General features: G+C 41.3%; 1 protein-coding gene across 1 annotated transcript in view; it reads right to left on the reverse strand.

Moving 5' to 3' along the window:
* DMRT1 (doublesex and mab-3 related transcription factor 1) overlaps positions 1–17,830 on the reverse strand; it is a 58,286-nt gene that overhangs the window by 36,241 nt on the left and 4,215 nt on the right. The window lies entirely within an intron of this gene.

A 17,830-nucleotide genomic window follows, 5' to 3' on the forward strand; every position in this document is an offset into this window, starting at 1 on the left:
AGGCTGTTTTATGCTTTCCACACCTGATTTTTCTGCAGAACCATGTCAGCTGACCTTGTTTATGTGAAGTATTTCTCAATTTTGCACACAAAACAGAAGTGCCTGCAATGCCACAGAAGACTTTTCAGAGTTTCTGCACTTTCATTTTTGCTATTTTTAAAATTATTATCCTGCTTTTAGGCAAGACTCTTAGATCCTTTTGTCTGCAATTGATAAAATCAGAACTTAGATCACAGACACAGCACAAGCTTGACTCCCCTCCCTAAATTTACCTCTCAAATAAAGCTGCATTCCAGTTGCTCTGCTTCAAATGTTGCAAAATAGAAGCCAAAAGCAAAATCCTCCAACACATTCCTTGCTGGGATACAGATTTCAAATGACAGAGACAGGCAAGGCAGTCACCTGCTGAACTTCTCACAAGGCTATATTATTGCACAAATGTGTGATTTCTTCTAAAATCTCTGCAGTGTCTTTGAATTTGCAATGCATCATCGGAAGGGCTACTACTCCCCATTAAAAATACTAGCACCAGGAAGATGATATCTTTTTACAACTGCATGATCTGGATGAGGGGATCAAGATTATCCTCAGTCAGTCCACAGACAACACTAAGTCAGGCAGGAGTGCTGACCTGCTGGAGGGCAGGAAGGCTCTGCAGTGGGATCTGGACAGGCTGGAGCATGGGCTGAGCCCAGTGGTGAGAGGTTCAACAAGGCCCAGTGCTGGGTCCTGCCCTTGGGTCACAGCAACCCCAGGCAGTGCCACAGGCTGGGGCAGAGTGGCTGCAAAGCTGCCACAGGAAAAGGCCCTGGGGGTGCTGGTGACAGCAGCTGAGCGTGAGCCAGCAGTGCCCAGGTGGCCAAGAAGGGCAATGGCATCCTGGCCTGTGCCAGCAATGGTGTGGCCAGCAGGAGCAGGGCAGGGACTGACCCCCTGTACTCAGTGCTAGTGAGGCCACACCTTAAGTATTGTATTCAGCTGGGCCCCTCACTCTAATAAAGACATTGAGGTACTGCAGCATGTCCAGAGATGGGCAATGGAGTGGGAAGGTTCTGGAACACCTGTCCTAGGAGGAGTGACAGGGGTTGTTTAGGCTGGAGTAAAGAAGGCTTTCTTATCGCTCTCCACAACCGCCTGAAAGTAGGTTGTACCCAGGTGGGGTCTGGACTATTTTCCCAAGTACAAAGTGGCAGAATCACAGGAGACAGACTCAAGCTGTGCCAATGAAGGTTCAGGTTGGACCTCAGAAAGAACTTTACAAGAAAGGGTTGTTAAGCACTGGAATGGGCTGCCTAGGGAGGGGGTAGAATCAACATTCCTGGAGGGTATCAAGGAATGACTGGATGTGACACTAGGTGCTATAGTCAAGTTGACAAGGTGGTGATGGACTCAATGATCTTAATAAGTCTTTTCCAATCTAAATGGTTCTGTGATTCTGATTCTCTAATGCACGGGAGAAATCAGTCACTGTGAGTGCCAGCAGCTAAAAGGAAGAGAGGGGGAGAAAGTAACAGCTTTTGTTGCAACTTGTGGAAAGTTCTTATGCAGTACACTTCCTAACATGGGACAAGATGAGCTAGGCTAGAACAGAAACCTACCCATAGCTATCCACCAAATCACACAACCATTCCTGATATTCCTGACGCTTCTGTGACATTCCAGTGGCTGTTACGGAGCTGTGCTACAGCTCCCTCCTGAAGAGCAGCAGTGGCAGTATTCCGCTGCATTAAGGAGGAGGAAAAAAAAGCTTTTTGATGCTTCTTTTCTCTTTTTATCTTCTATCTGCGGTTTGGGCAACCATCATTTGGCACCAGCAGCGCAAAAACGTTTGACTTGTTCCACATTTTCTTTTACGTAGCTGCAGAACACCCACCAGTGGTTCAGAGTTCAGGGCTGTTAAAACCCACCAGAAGTGTTCTCTGCTTTCTTCCGGCCGTCCAAGTCTTTACACTACTCCATGCTCCAAGTCTTTACACTACTATCAGCTGCTATCTCCAAAGCTGGTCTGCAGAGATGGCTCATTCAGCCACTCAGGCACCCATATACATAAATCCCTAAGCATCAGCAGCCTGGGGCATTTTTCCCTTATAAAATCTCTGGTCCTTGTAACATCTCCAGCACACAACCATTCTGAGCTGCAGGGCCACACCACAGAGATGTGCCCCAGGAGATTAACAACAAAAAATATGAGCAAAGGGAAAGGCAAAAGTTCAAGTGAAGGGAAAGCCACATCCAGCTCCGTGAAGAACTAGGACTCCTGTGACATCACAGGAAATACTGCCAGAAGAGTAAGTTTTCCCTAAATCCCACAAGACACCATGCTTCTAAATGTGGAAAGGACACATCTGTAAGAATCAACATCTGTAACTATCTAGCTGGGGTTCCTCTGGTTGGTCCTTGGCCCACACCTCTAAGGGTAGACTCCTACCTGCTGGCTGAACCTTCCTACAGCCATGCCTCCATCCATCCAACAAAGTCTTCTCCTCAAGAGAGGCTGTCAGCCTGTCACTGTGACTGTTTTCTGCCAGCAAGTAGAGAACACCAAGGCTAAGGAAGCAGCTTTCAGCTGATTTCTTTCTTTCTTCCAAATTCAACACAGCTGAATAGCTCTCCTGGCAAGAAGAGGGTCCTCCTCTGCCTTAGAGCTTGCAGCATTAAAACACCTGCATATAAAGGTGAAATTTTTGTGAGGAATTAAGCTCTCAATAAGGTAACCCCTACTGCACTGTCAAGCTTCCACTCTGTCCCTCCACCTGCACTTAAAAACATGAGATCTGTTGCAGGAGCTGAGCTTATGACTTGGCTGTCTTCACTCTCTAGATGGAGAAAGTAGGAAGGGCATCTGGGCCTTTCCCTTGCTATTACACAAAAATTTAATATTCTGGAAGTTGCAAATAGAACATGATCAAAAACGGGGCTGAGCCTGTACAAGGAGGTACAGAAAATAGAGTAACAGTAACAAAAAAATAAAGCAGTTTAAATTCTCACTCAGATTTTGGAATGCCAAGTCTATTAAGTAGGGCCACCACAGGCTCTTCATCCCTGAGCAACACTTTTACAGCAAAGACAACAGTACCTCTTCATGCAGCTGTGCCCTTGGATCTCTTAAGTTCTTTTCTATGTCTTTACTAAGTCCCGTAGGGAACCGATGCTACTTCTTTTGCACTATGTACACAGTGTGAAATATGGCCCACTCTTTCATAGAAGATCAATATGATGCACAATAAATACTGGTATTGATCTTTCAGTGCTGTAGACGACTCTCCGACTCTATGGCATATTAATAGTAGTTAACCAGTAATTCATTTCAGGGTGGCTGGTATTTTTTTTAAAGAAGGTGAGTACTAGGGGTCAGTTACACATATATGTCTTTTTACATTCAGTAACCTACAATGGGCTCCTGCCTTTGCTTAGCAGAGCACAGTGAAAAACACTGGTCCAGTCCTTTGGTAATGTAAACCAGTCTCAGACCATTTACTTCAATAAAGCTATGGTGATTTACACAAATTACGGATGTGCATGGCAAAATCAACGCAGAAGCCAGTATATAGATCATTTGGGAGAAGAAAGGAGAAAGGCCAGGTAATTTACAGGAATTTCCATCATCATCTCTTTCTCACATCTCCTTCAGTGTTTATACTGAAAAGTAAAAACACTGAAATTTGAAGGCTGCATAAAAGCATGGAGTATTTTCTATTCCTACTGGTACTGTTAAGGGCCAGTTTTACATCTTATTATGTGCTGGCAACGGTAATTTAAGTATGTGTGGGTAAGCTTCTGATATGAGATCAAATGACATAAAGTCCATACTATTAGACTTTCTTAGCATGTAAAACAGGGTGGTAGCACCAAAGTGCCTACTGGGAATGGTTACTGAACCACACAGAAATCTGGGGGAGATTATTAGTCATCTTACTTGTGACAGATGCACACCAGTAACTGTTTTATAAATCAGGATAGCAGAGCCACATTTCCATGTCTGGGAGCATGCGGTAGCATGGCTCAATTTAGTCATGTGGCGCTAGACTGGATTAGTCTCCAAATGATTGAGCATTCCAGAAAAGGGACTGGTATATGCATTGTGGCAATTATTCTGAATTCAGAATTTCACTGCCCCCATTTACTGGCATGTGTTCTTACATAAACCAATGGTTCACAGTTTTGGTTTTTTTCTTTGCCTACAGAGACTCTGCACATAGACAGCTTTGCTGTTGAAAATACAGAACTGTGACTACTCAAGTAACACAGTGACTCAACAAGCAGGTAAGCACTGCCCAGTAAGTAAGCTCAACCACTGCTAAGTTTACATTTCCTGCACTTTTCAATTTAGAGTGACAGTTTTCACCAGTTTTAATACTTCCGGCAACCCAGCTTCTGCACAGGGACAGCTACACCATTAAAACACACACACAAAAAATTATTCAGTCAGGAAACACCTGACTTCATACCTCAAAAGAACTTTGTATCTGACAATTTCTCCCTGCTCAGTACATAAAGCATTGACACACTCCTATTAGCTGGTTTAGCAATATTAAGTCTTGCAATGCATTCGTTTAGTTCAATTCGTATCTGGCTTTGAGGTTGGACAGTAGCCTTGAACAAGGCCAGTGTGAAATCACTCCCTAACATCATAATCAGAAACTCTGGTACAATGTGTTTCTCCCACCAGACAATCATGACAGAGCTATTTCAGATGTCAAAGAAAGCTGGCACTATTACTTTCTGCTGAGAAACGCTGTCCCCCAGAGAACAAAACCTACATGCGTGCTCATCTTTGAGAGGAGTATTTCTACTCTCTTCCTATTAGAAGTTGTGGATTATCTTTGGTTCCAGCACTGAACTTTTAACTTGATATAAAGTTAATGTGCTAGACAATGTTCATTTCAGGCAAGGCTGTGGGGTTGTGTAATTTTCTGCCACCCCCAAAAAAGGCCATTATCTGTAATTACCCATTACCATGCATAATTATTTCTTCTATTCTGGTCTGTGGCCCCCAGGACTTCATGATGTTACAGCTCACTGCATTATCTTATCAAATTTGTTAAGGAAGCTTTTTTGACCTTTTGAGCACTTGTCACAGCATATACAAAAGCCGGCAGTAAATTGTCGAAGCATGTACTGTGTGATTTATTATTTGTACCTTGCATAGTGATACCGTACAAAATATTACACACGAACACCTTCCCTATTCCCACTCCCTTTAGATCAAGTAAGAAAAGGAAAGGAAACCCTCCAGTAACAGAAGGAAGGGAACAGGAATAGGCTGGAGTCTCTCAATGGGAATTTAAGAAGCATGACAGCAACAAGCAGCTAAACCAGAACATCAAACTCTGAAGACAACCCCACAGCTGCTCTCTTCTCCAGTGCCACCTTTTTTCTTTCTCCTCTTTCTCCACAGAGTCTACTTCATCTTGTTTTCCCAGCTTTGTAACCTCCTGATGCCTGCTCTTTCACACAACGTCCATTTACTGCTCCTTCACTATGCAGAATACACACCACCCCCCATTCACAGCTTTGGTTAATGCAGTATAGGTTCTTGACAGACAAATTTGGTCCAGTATGACAGTCACAGGGATTGTTCTTTATGTATACGGACGTGAATGTGCAATAACCAGGATTTTGTCTTCATTACTCTCAAAGCTCCCAGAAAAGGACCAGGCAATGATCAACATCCCAGCCCTACCTGCTTTGGCTAAGAGCTTCACTGCACTGTAAGTCCATGTATTACGCCCCTCTTCTTCCTAAGGGCACTAGAACTGAAGGTGACAGAGAAGCAGGGCACTCAAGAAAACAGGAGAGACAATGTCCTGTTATCCTAACTTTTGTTTTCCCCTTAGTTCCCTATTTATCAATACTCTCTAGAGTGCTTTATCTTAAAACCTCTTGTTTAGGTGCTTGTGTGCATGAAACCCTCAACTCACATCCCTAACTGCAATGACATATTGATGAAATTATGACTTAGGAAACTGTAGTACAAAAAAGAGGTTTTGGTGCTTTTGAACTGCATTGTTAAATAAACAAACTTCCCAGGAATCAGAAAATCTGAGGCACTTTTCTATCATGACAAATAGAAGGAAACATCAAAGATCAGGTATTAAGTTTGGACTAAAAGTGAACACTATGAATTGCTGCAGCACAAGGTATACAGAATCATGCCTTTCAAATCTGTCAGTGAAAGCCTTCTCCCTTTAAAAGGAGACTGAACCAGGAGACCCTGGATTCCTTAAAGTAACCCTGAATTCTAATGCGAAGAGGCAGCTACTCAAGCCACTGCTGTGAAGATAAAACCCTTCTCTGCGTTTCTCTGCAGTTTTCAGATCTCTGGCCCTTCACTCTGTGCTGCCTCTCAGGCAGTGGGGAGGTGGAAACCACTCTGCAACCAAGATGAGCCAGCAAACACAAGCAACAGGCAGGGTCCACAGAGCAGAAGAGAAGATGGTGCTCGTACCCCTGTCCTGCAGCCTGATTTCTGAGATGTGCAGGCTCTTTTGCTGTCATTCTCCTGTTGGAAGCCAGATATGCAGCATTTCCAAATATTTTGACCGGAAAGCTTTACAGAAAACTGTTCCTCTTCCTCCCTCCATCAATTGCCAATGTTACGGCAATTGTTATGGCTGTGTTGAGCTCAAACATGAAATCTGGTGGTTCTTCTTCCTTTCTGTTCAGATTACCTTCCCAGACAGCCCTGGATATAGAGTTGTGCTCTAACACCTGCTGGAGACAGAAAAATATCAAGTACCAGCCATATCAGACATGAGGGCTAACAGCAGCTATGTGTCCAGGTTAGGAATAGCCAAAACACCTTACTAACACCACAGTACCTCTCCAACCCAAACTAGAAATACACATAATTCTTCTCAAAGCAGGAATACACATTTAAAACAAACAAACAAACAAACAAACAAACCCCAAAGTGTATGGTGTAACAATTCTGAGCTTCTTGTAGGCCCCTGGCCTCTTCCCTGAAACTGAAGTGCACAAAGACCAATCTATTCCACCTCTTTATCACAGCTATGCCTTATCACCTGCCAACTCCTACCATTTGCTTTTCACCTCCTCCCACCACAGCAAGACAAAACAACCAGTCATTGCAGCTTTCCTGCAGTGGGTCTGAAAACTAGGGCTGTATGGGTGTCATGAAAAATTCCTTGCTAGGTGCGGCTGCTGGACTGTTGAGTTCAGCCGGCATTACCAGTGAGGAGCTAGCATAATGGCAGCAATGTCTGTGGGTACAAGGCATGTTCTCAAGGGCTACTTGACTGGAAGAATTCAATTTCACCTGGAAGGAATCAGTATTATTTTTTGCTCCCCTCTAGGAATAACTCCAGAGTGGTCTTTGAGCAAAATGGCATTTACCTAGTTCTACTTCTGAAGAGCTAAACCAGTTCTAAGTGGGACAACAGATTTTAACAAGAACAAAACTTGCCAGAAAGAAACACTCTAGGACAAACGTTATGCAAAGGGGACAAAACATTTCAGGGAAAGTTGGGAGACCTCAGAACTAAGGTTATTTCCTATAGGCCTTCTTGAGCTTTGCAGTGAATTAGCAGGATTTTGCTGCTGCTGTTCACAACACCAAATTTACCCCATGAAATAACACAGAAAACTAACTGGAGCTGGCATAGTCTGGCAAAGGCATAAGCAATCAGAACAATCATACTGGAGATCAAATAAAGGTTAGCTAAGGAGATCACCAAAGTGTAAAATAAACTGACTTTCACTCCAGTACTGTTCTCTGGTCTTTTAATAATTTGTCTCCTGCCTGAGCTCTTCCAACTTAAAAGTCCAGGTGTGTGGGTCCAGACCATTGCTACATCCCCACCACTACCTACAAAGAGAAACCTAGGGAACAGTATGAACAGGGAAACAGATCTACTTTCCTTGTTCCCTCTCCTAACCTTACACTAACTTTGGTTCAGTGACGCCCTTCCTTCCAATTTTCATTTTGAGCCCACTTTCTGGGGCATGTACCATGCTCCCAGGGCAGGAGTCCCACTAGCATTAGTTCCATGACCACCCCACCAGCTTCCCAAACCACATAACTGCCTAGAAGGACTGTGCCAGTTCATCCTCTTTCACCAGGAACCACTAACATTCAGCACAGTATCCCCCAGGATCACCAGCTGCGCAGCAAGTGTTTGTTTGGGATGGACTTCTTAATTTTTCACTTCTTGTATGGGTTAAAACAGCTTTTGCTTTCATGTGACCATCATCCAACCAGGCCGCCCTGCAGTGCACTTTCGTCTTCTGCAGGGCTTGCCAGTACAGGTGCCTTTCCATCACGTAACAGCACAACCTGTCATACTGCCAGATTTCTTTCCAAGATACCAATGGGATGATTACAGCAAAGAGCACGTCCCTGTGAGATGCCTCCAGAAATACTACTGTGTTAAAATTCCCCACTCAGACCTACAAACTAATTCCTTAAAACCAGGTAACACATACAGTACCAATTTTCTGTCAGTTCAGGTTCCTAATCAAGATGTCAGGGGATACAAAAATCAAATGCCTTGCAGGATTTGCATGCCTTGAAGTATGGTACTTCACCAAACAATTTTGTAACAATATAAGATTACCAACTTGACAGAATTTTTACCCATAAACTTCTGTTAATTCATGCTATGTGAACATCATTTGACAGCCGCATCTCTCCCCTTCTTGCATATTTTATTTTGCTGTGGATCGTTCCACTATTTTCAAAAAAGTGATGTCAAGCTAACAGATTTGCAGCCATGTACCCTACCACACCCACTTTTCTTGAAACACTGGCATGACATCATCTTTCTTTCAAGATTCAGGAACTTCTTCAGTGTCAAAAGACCTACTGGAAATCACAGTGTGGGTCAGGTTGAAAGGGATGGCAGGCGGTCATCTGGCCCACCCACCCTGCTCAAGCAGGGTCATCCTACAAGACATTGTACAGCACTGTGTAGGGTCATCCTACAAGACATGTGTCCAGGCAGTTCTGGAGTATTTACAGGAGGGGAGACTTCCCATATCCTCAGCCAAGCTGTTGAGTTTTTTTCTTTTTTCTTCCTAAAATTGCATATGAGTCGTCCAGTCCTGCTGATTTCAGTTCCTGTTGGAACTGGAATGTCACCATCTCCATATACAGGTATAATACTACATATCTTTTTGTAAAGCAAGGACCAGAAAAAAATTATTGAGCGTTTACTCCTATCTTCCATTGTACAGTTATTATTCCGTAACAGGTGAAATTACTGCTAACTCTGTATGCGTGTTTCCAACACAATTCAAAAACCCCTTCAATTTCAAGATTTTTGGTTAATTTTAATTTTCACACAAATCTGTATTTTTTAAAAGAAAAAGTGATTTGTCTAAAGAAAAAAAACAAAACAACAAGGAGAGAGCAATTTCATCCAGAAGAGTGCAGGTCTGGCATAATACATTTCTCAGTCCACAGAGAGCCCCAGTCCAGATGCAGCTAACAGAAGCTGAAATATGCCTGATTTCAGAAGAACTGGAGAAGGAACATTTTGTTCACATTTAGTGAACACTTAATAAAAATGATCTGCTGCAAACATTTAGCATGCAACTTAACAATCCTCCTAATACAGCAGTAGAAATAAAACCTACGGAAAATAATATTTTATTTCCACAATTAATTTAAGCTCTGGGCCTTCAATAAGATATCTGTGGCAGCAAATTCAACTTTCAGTGTCTCTGTCACTCACTATAGCGGAGTAGTCGATCTTTTTATGTGAGCTGAGGGGTAATGCTTATCTTTCTTTTCTTGCACTTTTGGTCATTACAACACAGCTATAGCAATCATATTCAAATCTCAAGTGGAAAAAAATATGAATGGCTTTGGTAAAGAAAACACATTCAAAATCTTTGAACATGGCTTCGACTCCGTGAAGGTGGTAGGCATTATTTTAATGCTCCAGCATATGTTTGTCCACACTGAACTGAAACAACAGCATTATTTACACATCTGAAGTTATTAGCATGTGTGACAGCTAGTGGGATCAGGACCAATAAAATCAGTGCTTCAGAAAATTAAGGGCATGAGAAACAAGGACCATTTTCAATCCTCAGTATAAAAGCTGGGAGTATGACTACTGCATGTGCATATCTATGTGCACAGGTTATTATTCACCCTGAGATATCCGATTTGAGAAGAAAATTTACAAACAGTTAACTCTTTGTGTTCATGCTACCAAATCCAACATGCTACTGAAATGAGCAATGGAGACAAAAGTAAAGCCACAATTTAAAAAAAAAAAAAAACAGAGAAAGAAATTAAAAATTTTAGGAAGTTAGGGAAGAAAAACAGATTTATGGACAATGATGGAAAACAGCCCAGACACCTGCAGGGGCAAAGAAGCAAATTCAGAGGAGGAGAAAGAAACTCGGTGTGGATTAAATCTAAAGGGATTTAAGTCATTAATGAGAGATCAAAGAAAACATTAGAAGGGAGGGAAAGCTTCACAAGTGTCTGAGATAGGAGACCTTGGAGGAAATATGACTAGGTTAAAATCACTATGCCTCACACTAAAAATAATAAAGGGAGTAGGACGATGGTTGGAATTAGCTGGAGCCCATGCTTGGTTATAAGCTATTATCATGACAGAAACCCAAAAGTTTCTACAACAGACCAACTGGAAATAATAGGAGGGCTTTTTAACTCTATCTAATATGTGATGCAAAAACTAAAAGAGGGAGTAGTGAAAAAACACTGCAGACATCCAGCAGTCCTGACCGAGAGAACAAGAATCACACAGATGTGTGTAACTTTTGTGCATGACTGCCAGTGTTGCATGGGTGCAACAACATTTGCACTCACAAAATTGGCTTCAATGCAAATGCAAACTGATCACTAATGAATGGTGTTCATGCATATCTGACAGAAATGCACAGTGACAGGAAGTACACTGGCTTACCATCCGCTGAGGTGCAGTTGTGTTCATTACTACAGACATCCAAATAACCAAATAGTGGCTAACCCTGTACGCAATAAAATAGTACAAATAAAGACTGGAGGCAGGAATTAAAAAACAAACCATCAGACATCCAATCTCACTGCAAAGGAAGTCAGACTCAGTATTTAACTAACTGCAAGCTCTTCAAGGAAACATAGGACAGATGTGCATGAACACTGTTATTTAAGTAAAGGAGCTGTTCACAATCCTGACTAATACTAGCAGGTACTCAAAATTCAGAAGAAAGTTTAGTAAAGTTCAATAAAACAGAGGAATGAGAAGAAGCATATGAAAAAGCATTCCTACAAAAGAAACCTTCAAAACTGCATTATGCTTCTCATGTTATTAAGTGACAAATCTACTGTAAATGGAAAATGGTTGAACAGCCTGAAATAGGAAGTTATTTGATAAATTAAGCAAATGAAAGCAGTCTTCAAGGTAGAAGAAAGCATGTGAAACAAAAGGAGAAGCAAGAAATCAAATCAGTGCTCAGTTAGGGAAGCGTGCAGTACTCCTTCACTCCTCACTTATATCTTTTCTTTAAAACAAAGAACCCCACACATTCAGAGAAGATATAATAACTGTTTCAAGGACACAGAAAGGAACAAGAGGTTAGCTGCAGATAGTAAATAATGTGCCCATGGATAGTAAATTCTTAGAAATTCCTAGTACATTTTCTGCTTCTGCTCCATTCCTTATCTCAGTGTTCATAATAACAAATGGAAAGCACAATCTAGCACAGATAACTCTCTAAATCTGAATGCACATATGCAAATGCCAGTGCTACAGAGGGAGAGCTTCCAAAGCAAAAAGAACAATGGGATGTGCTGACCAGCCCTGTTACCTTAGGTGGGAAGAAAATCTGGTGCTAGGACACTGTACACGGCAAAATCTGTCCAGTACACAGCAAACACTGCTCAGCAGCTATCTTGCCCTAACCATAGATATATGTCTTTAATCGTCATGAGGTGTGAAAAAACTTGGACAGCAAGATGCTGAAAACACAGAAAGCCCTATGGTGAACTATTTTTGAAAATGGAAAAAAAACCCCCAAACCTAAAAACCAAAAAGGTTTGAAAGTCCTTCAGGGGAAAAAAACCTCTTCCGAAATGTGAAGGGATAGAAGTAACTGCTGAGCTTCCTGTGCTTTGCCTCCATCTCAGGGCTGAGCAGCCTTTCTCTCTCAAAGCAAGGGAGTAGGGGTAGGTCATGACTGGTCCCTTGCACTCTTGCTTCCCTGGCACACGCCGAAACCTCTCCCCAGCCCTTGCCTCTGGTGAAGATAGCCCTAGGCAACGTTCAGAATACCACTTGCCCAGAAAAAGAAAAGCAATCTTCTGTGAGGATTTTCCAAATATGTTTATAATTCTATTTGTTTTTACACTTCCAGTGAAGCATCACACAGGACTCAAAGTCTGAAAGGAAAATAAAAATTTCTTAATTCAGACACTTTGAGAACTGCTGCTAGTTCTACCTTGTTTCACCAATACAACAGAAATACCAGCCTTTCGACAAGAGTCAGTGCCTCTCTGAATGGATATGTACAGCACTTCAAACATTAGCTCAGTTAAAACAGAGGCACCGCCACACACGCGCGCATGCAAAGCTGCAGTAACGAATACTGCTTGAAAAGAGGAGCAGGAAAACTGCAAGCTTTGCAAGAGAACTGGAGAATTGACTGGAAACATCTAATCAGGGATGCAGAACCCTGTAACATTATGATTTGTTTAACACAGTCAAGGAATGGCTAGAGGCAATGAATCATATAAGAGATGACAAAGCTGTAGGAGATTTCCGTCATCTACTTTAACCTGCGCATTGATCAGAGTTTACCCCCATATTAATCACCAGAGATCATAATCTAACACACTCTTAAACACCTCTCCTGATTACGCTTCACTTACCCCCTTGTCCTTATGCAGGTCACTCCGTTGCTAATTGCACTACTCGTTAGGGAAAAAAGTGTCTAGTGTCTGATTTAATTTTGCCTTTTTTAGTTTCAAGCCGTTGCTCCTTGTTATGCTGTCTCAAGCACTGTAAATAATCCCTCCCCCTCCTCCATATTATTACCTCTCAAATATTTATAGACTGTTTATATCCACCCTTAGTCTCCTTTTCTACAAGCAATACATCATTTTTGTCACCCTTCCCTCTATCCTTTTAGATTTATCTATGTCCTTTTATAATGAGATGCTCAGAACTCCTCTACCATTTTCCCAAGTACAGTGAACCCAAAGCTGAGAGAAGCTGAAATGCTCACCCCTTCTTGTTTCACAACCAACTCCTTCTTACATAACTCTGAGCGAAACACATTATTTTGATAGGAATTGAAAATTACAAAGCCATGGCCACCCCACTGTGGAAGGCATTGTTCCATGCATACTTGTATCAGTCCAGGATTTAAAAAGCCTATTCGGGATTATTTCATCCTAAATCAAGGGAAGATTGTTCAAAGCTCCTATAATATTTACAAAGTCCAGCTTGAAAGAGATTTAGTAACTAAGCAAACTACTATACAGGCAGACCACTTTCAGCAACTACTTCCCAAGACAGTATCTAACTTGTGCTGTGGAAATCATGTCAATCCAAAAAGGCTAAGAAGTTCACAAAGTCTTACAAGAGACACATGCAAATGTAATTCTTTTTATCTCATCTTAACTGCAATGAACTGGAGAAAACCAGATGATGATGATGATGATGATGATGATGATGATGATGATGATGGATTAGTTATTCACAGGTGAAGGACACAAAACTCCTTTGTTTGCTGTTACAATCCACTAAAGACAGGTCATGTTTAACTGTACTCCTCGCTTTTTAAGAGAGATTTGTTGACTGTGGGAGAAGCCAGGGGAAAGCACAGGAAGCAATGGAAGGGGGTTGGCAGGACCAGGAGGCAGCCAGCAACCAAAACTGGTAAAGAAGCAGCCATAGCTGCAGCAGGAGAAAATCATCCTTAGAAAGTAGTGAGGAAACCAAGGGAAAAGGGAAGAGCAGGAAGATGGACAGATAAACCACTGCAGACCCACCAAGATCTCTGAGGGCACGCAGCCACTGTGTTAGTCCTGGCACAGGCAGGCAAAGCAGCTAATGCTGCCTTCTTACTGCCAGCCTTGTTGAGGCTGCTGCCACCTGAACTATCAATCCCCTCCACCATTTGTCAATCCCCACAATTCTAACTCTTTGTTTAAAAAAATCCACCATTGAGTATTACTAGGTCAAAAGAGTTATGATTTCTTTCACAGGCTTGCAAGTGCTTATTAGTATTGAGGCTGACTGAACTTCAAATTTAAGTATGCTGACTTAATGTCAGGGCAAGCAAGTAGAAATTTCAGAGCTTCACAGAACAGTCTAGTTTGGAAAGGATCTTTGGAGACCAGCTGGCTCAAACTACTCAAACCAGAACCAGCTTGCTAGTTGGATCATGTTGCTTATACACCATCCAGCCAAGCTCTGAGCCTCCCCAAACATGGAGACTCCAGAACCTCACTGGATAACCTGTTTCAATCCTCAAGCACTCCCACAGTGAAAAGAAGCTTCCACATGATCAGTTGACTAAAATGAGGCTTCTTTAATGAAACTGAAATTTTTACAGCACATAACACTATACTATAAATACTGTAAAAGAGCTTTCTTTCTAAAAGAAAATTTCTCACTTTTTTAAACCTGGCTATGATATTTTTCCATTATAACAACTAGGTTTTTTTTAAACTCATCTTGCACAACAGCTGCAAGATCTGGCACCAAATTTTGAAATCACAATACAGTGAGCAAGAAAGTAAAGGAAGAGTAAAGAAGGCATGGTAGGGTTTTTGCAGACAGCTAGGCCACTGCAAGTTCAAAGGGATCTCAGTACCATCAAACATCAGGCATGCTATTACTGCTGATCCCACTATGGTATGTATTTATGAGTAGATAAAACCCTTTCTATTTGTCAAAGAGTTTCAAATTGAAGACAGCAGCTACTTAGAGAAAAAAAAGAATACTATTTTGTTTCTGTCAAACATAATAAATGTAACAAAGGGAAATAACAAATACAAGCTTACAATTCACAATTGTTCAAAATTATGTTTGTCAACCAGTGATAATAGGAAGGCACCTGAACACTACTGACACTGCAAATACAACAGGGAAATGACCACACAGAGCATAGGACCAGGAGCTGGCATTCTGCATCACAGAGTAGTCCCATCTATACGGTAAGTTTCTAAACTGGGGCAACAAGAGTGCAGAGCAGCAGAAAGAAGGGGTGCTTTCCAGCACCTTCCAGTCATCTGGTGGTCTATCTTGCAGCCACTCCAATGGCCAAATGCCGAACATGACCCCTAGTCTGTAGCAATGATAAAATATAATGAAGCAAAGGTGAAATGCATTCTCCTTCATTCAGTATGAGCAGCTTTCTTTTTTCCAGTAAGCTCTATGGTGTTTAGTTAGTGACCTCATCTGCCTCCCCTCTCTGACCCTCATGACTGCTAAATATCAAAATGGCAGAGGCTCTAAATTGACACAAACCAGTGAAGAGCACAGGTGTTATAAAATGAGAATGTCTGAAAAGCACATTCTACATGCTTCACCATAATCTTTCCTATATTTTGCAGATCTGTTGCAGAACCTAACAAGATATACCTATCCTACAGATGGGAGGACAATTACATCAAATGCCCTGGGAAAATAACTTTTGTTGCTCTGTACAATTAAATGGCCTTTTCTTTCAGCAATCTACAACTTTTTAAGGGGAAATGCACAGGAACAACAAATTCATGAGACCATGGTCTGTTCCCTTTCAACTACCCTGCAAATTCCCAGTTTGCTTTTGAGTGGGAGCATACAGTTCGTCCAAACTAAACATGCCTGACATGGTTAATGTTCGAACACCTATGTTATGATCATGATAATTCATTTTTTCCCCTCTTCAAAAACAGCATGTCACAATGGGATCTGAAAAATTGCCTCTGGTATCCAGGCGTCATACTATTTCTGATCTGCTAATAAAATGGATACAGCAAGCAATGACTCTTTTTCTGGCACTATGTCTGATTTGTGTGACTTCTTCACACATCACTCCTCTGCTGGAAAACAATGCTCCACGTGATGGGAGTCCAAAAGAAGAACTGCCCTCATAAGCCAAAAAGCTTAGAGGAGGAACAGAATTACCGCTGTCAAAATCACCTCTTGCCCAATCTAATGTGAATCACACAGGACACACTGTACTCCCAGAACCCACTGCTTCCCCTGGGGCTTGCAGGGAACTAACTGCTGGCTCCCCCTGCCATGAAGGGTTTCACTTTCCCTGCTTCCTTTAATAATTACTGTAAATTCTTGAAAAATCAGCACCTCAGCCTACCAACCTGAGACAATGACACTTGCTCCAATGGGGTCTCTCATTTTGCTTGCAGTTTAGGGTAGTAATAAAATCGTAAAACAGCAACACAAGAATCCATCAAGTACCTGGTCCTGAAACAACCCAACATCTAAAGCCAGAACTTACGCCACAAGGCAATTTTTCAGCTGAAAAAAAGACTGATATATGCTAAAAAGAAAAACATGGGGATATTTAGGCTATGTTCCTCACCAAAGCCTGAACTCAGGCTCCTGACAAAGCTACCCTACAGACCTGGATAAATGCACAGCACCTTCTCCAGCTTCAGAGCCAGCACACTGGTATAGAGTGGTATAAAGTCACTGGTATAAAGTCAAATCCCATGAGTACTTACACTGCTTTCAGCAGATGAATGTACCAAAACTATTAAGGACGTAACTTCATTTATACAGTGTAGTCACCTCTGAACTAAGTACAATGTCTGTTGCTACTCAGGTGCCCAAAAGCAAAACTATGGACCTGATTTCCTATTCATCTGCAGATGCTTCCATTTCTGGTGAACAAAGGTTGACGCTGTCTTGATTCCTGACTTTTTTCTGGAGATGAAGCTGTGTATTTCAAATGTTGTCACTCACAAACAGTTATTTATTTGGACACAAATAATAACAGCTAGTTATTTAGTAAAATGCTTGAGAAACAATGTATTTAAATTGCTCAAATTCCGTTGTAAGAAAGATGACTGCTCTAACTAAAAGCAGTAAAACAATTCAAAATACTTTAAAATTAGGCATTTTTATGTTTTCAAGTACTTTTTCCAGCATGTGAATTGCCTTAAGCCTGTTTTGTCAATGCTTTCCATTAAAAGACCACAATTTAATTAAATTAACTAGCAATTATTAAAATGGGATTAATAAACTAAATACTGTCATTTTAAAATCATTAAGATCAAAGCTGAAGCCAGTTTTGTCAACAGTAAAACAATTACATTCTTCAGCCTTTCTGTACAAGCAAGGATCTTCTTGTTCTCCTGAGTTACACACAATCTCTATATATCACTGAATATACTACTTTAATCTTTAGCCAGCTTTTTCTACGTCTATAGACAAAGCATGCAGTAATGCAAATATGAAAGGAGTAACTGCATCAATTCAAAGGTGACACTAACATAATGAAAACAAAAAAAGCTAATAAAAAGCTATTTATTGCTTTATTAAGCAGTTCTTTTAAAAGCTTCCCAACAAAATTCCTCTACAATGGTCTGAAACTGCCTGTCTGCATTAGATCCAACAAATCCATCTGACATACTTTTAATGGGCTGCAAAACAGAATAGCGTCACTTGACAGACACACACATGCACTGTCCTTTTATTAACCAGTGCAAAGCACTGCCCACTTTAGAATCACCTTTCTATCTGGCAAGTATATTCACCCATATTACTGGCATATGCATAGATTATTAAAAATGAATGAAACTTGCTTTTCCTTTTATGTGTATTTGTTTGCTTTTTTTCTGTCTATACACAAGAAATCAATTACACCAGCTCCTTTCTTCTTTCTTCTGTATGTT

Source organism: Melozone crissalis, unplaced genomic scaffold (genome assembly GCF_028551555.1).
Source record: "Melozone crissalis strain CALT ecotype California unplaced genomic scaffold, PUWL_Pcris_2 ptg000005l_1, whole genome shotgun sequence".
Classification (NCBI taxonomy): domain Eukaryota; kingdom Metazoa; phylum Chordata; class Aves; order Passeriformes; family Passerellidae; genus Melozone; species Melozone crissalis.